Source organism: Notolabrus celidotus, chromosome 18 (assembly GCF_009762535.1).
Source record: "Notolabrus celidotus isolate fNotCel1 chromosome 18, fNotCel1.pri, whole genome shotgun sequence".
Classification (NCBI taxonomy): Eukaryota; Metazoa; Chordata; class Actinopteri; order Labriformes; family Labridae; genus Notolabrus; species Notolabrus celidotus.
Genome location: NC_048289.1, coordinates 13,584,401 through 13,589,403, shown reverse-complemented (window position 1 = coordinate 13,589,403; position 5,003 = coordinate 13,584,401).

The window sequence follows — 5,003 nt, the reverse complement described above, 5'->3', positions numbered from 1 at the left end:
AGGACATGGAGGCAACAGTTTGTCGGCCACTAGACCCCAAAAAGTCTGGACCTGGTCAACAGACCACGGAGAAACTTTGCGTGCAGACATTGTTCAGTACTGATGTCGTTTTTTAAAAATGGCAGGTTTGATTCCTGTGTTGGGCATCGCGCTCATGACTCTTCGGTGACGACATTCTCTGACCAATCAGTGGCCGGCAGTCCATTGACGTCACCTTTTAGTATTGGCTCAGCTCGCTTGGAACCAGAGCAGAGCATGTACGAAAAACTGGTATATCAACTCAACTCAACTTTATTTATAAAGCAATTCAAACGACCACAGCCGGAACAAAGTCCATCCATCCATACATCCATTTTCTTCCGCTTATCCAGGGTCGGGTCGCGGGGGTAGCAGTCCAAGCAAATTGACCCAGACATCCCTCTCCCCGGCAACACTTTCCAGCTCCTCCTGGGGAATCCCGAGGCGTTCCCAGACCAGGCGGGAGATATAATCCCTCCACCGCGTTCTGGGTCTACCCGGGGCCTTCTCCCAGTTGGACGTGCCCGGAACACCTCTAAAGGGAGGCGTCCGGGAGGCATCCTTATCAGATGCCCGAACCACCTCAGCTGACTCCTTTCGACGCGGAGGAGCAGCGGCTCTACTCCGAGCTCCCTCCGGATGTCCGAGCTCCTGACCCTATCTCTAAGGCCCAGCCCAGACACCCTTTGCAGAAAACTCATTTCAGCCGCATGTATCCGCGATCTTATCCTTTCGGTCATGACCCACAGCTCATGACCATAGGTGAGGGTTGGAACGTAGACCGACTGGTAAATCGAAAGCTTTACCTTCCGGCTCAGCTCCCTCTTCACCACAATGGTCCGATACAACGTCCGCATCACTGCTGACGCTGCACCAATCCGCCTGTGGATCTCACGCTCCATTTTACCCCCACTCGCGAACAAGACCCCGAGATACTTAAACTCCCCCACTTGGAGCAAAGTCTCACTCCCCACCGAGAGAGAGCAATCCACCGTTTTCCAGCAGAGAACCATGGCCTCAGACTTGGAGATGCTAACTCTCATCCCGGCCGCTTCGCACTCAGCTGCAAACCGCCCCAATGCCCGCTGGAGGTCCCCGCTGGAGGAAGCCAACAGAACCACATCGTCTGCAAAAGCAGAGATGAGATTCCAAGCTCCCCGAACTGGAGACCCTCCTCCCCCCGGCTGCGCCTTGAGATCCTGTCCATAAAGATTACAAACAGGATCGGTGACAAGGGGCAACCCTGGCGGAGTCCATTGGCACCGAGAACGCGTACGACTTTGTGCCAAGTATGCGGACACAGCTCTCACTTTGATCGTACAGGGACCGGATAGCTCGCAGTAGCGGCCCCCGAACCCCATACTCCCACAGTACCCCCCACAAGAGCCCCCGTGGTACACGATCGTAGGCTTTCTCCAAGTCCACAAAACACATGTAGACTGGATGGGCAAACTCCCATGTCCCCTCCAGGAGCCTCGCAAGGTTAAAGAGCTGGTCCACTGTCCCGCGGCCAGGACGAAAACCACATTGTTCCTCCTGTATCCGAGGTTCGACCTCCGGTCAGAGCCTCCTTTCCAGCACCCTAGAGTACACTTTTCCCGGGAGGCGGAGAAGGGTGATAACCCTATAATTGGAGCACACTCTCCGGTCCCCCTTTTTGAAAATGGGAACCACCACCCCGGTCTGCCACTCCACAGGCATCGTCCCAGACCTCCACGCGACACTGAAGAGGCGTGTCAGCCAAGACAGCCCAACAATGTCCAGAGCCTTCAGCATCTCAGAGCGAATCTCATCCAACCCCGACGCCTTGCCACTGGGGAGCTTTTTTACTACCTCAGTGACCTCTGCCAAGGAAATGGACGAGTCCTCCGCTGTTAAAACACAGGATAATAAAATAATAAAAACAATAAAACAATAAATAAAAACAAACCATAAAACACTAAAACAGGAGCAGAGTCTCATGCAGGGTTGAAAGCCATGGAATACAAATGGGTTTTAAGATGAGTTTTAAAAATGGACAGTGAGGAGGCTTGTCTAATGTGGAGGGGAAGCTCATTCCATAATTTTGGAGCAGCAACAGAAAAAGCTCTATCCCCTCTCAGCTTCCATTTGCCCTCGGTACCTCCAGGAGCAGCAGATCAGCTGACCTGAGGCACCGAGCAGGAGCGTAGGGGTGAAGGAGCTCAGATAGGTAAGGCGGGGCCAGACCATTTAAAGCTTTAAAAACAAATAACAGAATCTTAAAATGGACTCTGAAGTGCAAAGGTAGCCAGTGGAGGGAGGCCAGGATCGGAGTACTGTGCTCCCTCTTATGTACTCCAGTTAGGAGGCGAGCAGCTGCATTTTGCACCAACTGGAGATGTGCGAGGGAGGACTGACTAACTCCAATATAAAGTGCGTTACAGTAATCCAGCCGAGAAGTAATAAAAGCATGGATTACTGTCTCAAAGTGCTGCTGTGCAAGAAAAGGCTTCACCTTTGCCAGCTGCCTAAGCTGAAAAAAACTGGACTTCACTACAGAGCTAATTTGATGATACAATTTAAAATCACTGTCCATCTTAAAACCCAAGTTTGAGACTGTTGGCCTCAAATAATCTGCCAAAGGGCCCAAATCAACAGGAGTTTCACATCGGCCACTGGGACCAAACCATCACTTCTGTTTTCTTTTCATTGAAATTTAAAAAGTTAAAAGCCATCCAGGCTTTGATGTCCTCAAGACATGCCAGAAGTGGTGCGAGGGAGGAAGCATTACTCTTTTTTAACGGCACATATATCTGACTGTCGTCAGCATAACAATGAAAGGAGATGCCATGCTTCCTCAGGATGGAACCCAAGGGCAGTAAATACAAAGAGAAAAACGGGGCCTAAAATCGACCCCTGTGGAACCCCATACAGCAGCGGGGCAGAGCTGGACTCTGAATTTCCAAGGCTTACACTTATACTCCTGTCAGCCAGATATGATTTGAACCACTCAAGTGCAATACCACAGATACCTACTAGGTGGCGTAGCCGGGCCACTAGGGTATTGTGGTCCACAGTATCAAAGGCTGCTGTTAGGTCCAACAGAACAAGAATTACATAATCACCAGAGTCATTTGCTAGGAGGATATAATTAAAAACTCTTAATAAAGCTGACTCAGTGCTATGGAGAGTTTTAAAGCCAGATTGAAAAACCTCCAGGACCCCGTGCTCATCCAGAAACAATTTTAACTGAGCATGAACAACTTTCTCCAGGATTTTTGAGATAAAAGGGAGCTTTGAGATAGGCCTAAAATTGGCCAGCACGCTGCGATCAAGGCCAGGTTTCTTAAGTAGAGGCTGCACCACTGCATGTTTAAAATTTAGGGGTAGACAGACAACAACAACACCAGTAGACAGACTGCTGTTGATAATAGCCAGAACGGACTTCCCTATACTAGGGAAAACCTCTTTAAATAGGCTGGGGGTGACAGCATCACGGGGAGAACCTGATGGCTTAATACGGCCAACCAGATCCTCTAAGAACGACAGAGACACAGGCTCAAACTTATGAAAAGCTGCAGAACCAGGAACAGGATCCGAGGGGTCAAATGCAGGAGCCGAGATGAGAGCCCTTGCAGTAGCAACCTTATCAATAAAGAAGTGCAGGCAACTATTACACAATTCCGGATATGCCTCCAAGCTGGCAGGCTGTGGGGCATTAAGAACAGCGTCAGTGGTTTTAAATAACACACGCGGGTTATGTCGATTAGACTCAGTGAGGTTTGACAGATATTCTCTTTTGGTCTCTTTAACAGTGTTTTGGTAGCGGCGCCAACAGTCCTTTAGAATTTGGATCTGACACGAGGTACCGCGCCCGTGGAAACGCAACACAAACCGAGTAGAGTCGAGTCAAGTCGAGTAGAGTAGGGCTAAGACGGGCCGTTGGAAAAGGGCCATAAGGTTCCCTACCAACATAGAATCCTTCAATCCTATACATTTTGAGGTGGGGCCTAAACTGATATGACCTGGATTGAGATTTGGGGAATTTGAGACAAAGTCGACACCCTAACTCCATCCCGCTGCTCTGTGGCACAGTTGTTTACTCATTGTTGGCACGTTTGGCGGCTTTTGGTAGGTACTGTGTTCTGCATCCTACCTGAACTGCATTTTTTTTTTTGACCCTGGCATCTCAATTTGGTGCTTTTTGAAGTTGCTGACTTCGCTTATCCATTTTACCTCCTTCAAACACACCAACTCGGAGAACAGAATGTTAGCCTGCTGTCAACATCTCCCACCCACTGACTGGGCCATTTTAAGAGAATAATCAGTGATTTTCACTTCAGCTGTCAGTGGGTCATTGCTGCTTCCTGTGGGAGATCTTTCCCTGATAATTAAGTATATTATTGCAAAAGATGTTTTTTTTTGTATTATTGTACAATACATTGCTGCTGTTATTACTGTTTTGACCCATTGTTATTTTTGCACACAGTAATTGCACTGTGAGGTACACTGTCTATCAAGGGGAACATGTAGTTCTTAAGTATCTAATGATTCATAGTCCCTCCCTCATGTCCCTACAGCTGTCTTATTTGGATGCAGTCTGTATGAATAGGGGGCAATTTTACTCAGCACTGATGTGCATCACTGTGATGTGTTATTGTCTGCTATGTGCAGAACCAACACATCATTTATATGTTCAAAATGTATTCATAAGTATTCCCTGTGGTCACTTGAGCTCAGAGAGTCCTATCTTATCTTTTATCTTAACTGTTGCCCACTAGAAACCCTTGACTTGTCTCTCAGCTGTCTGCAGCAGTAAGTGATGCAATTGCAGTAATTGGGAGGTATCTCAGGTCTGGACATACTTCCTTCAGCATGAACCACAAAGATGAGCAGCAAGGCTAAATAGAAAACACTGAAGCATGTCAAACTCTTTCAGGCCCTTGACAAATGCCACATTGCGTGCTTGAGAACAGACTTGAACAGACTCACTGTTCAACCTGAGAACCACAACACAGGAAGAC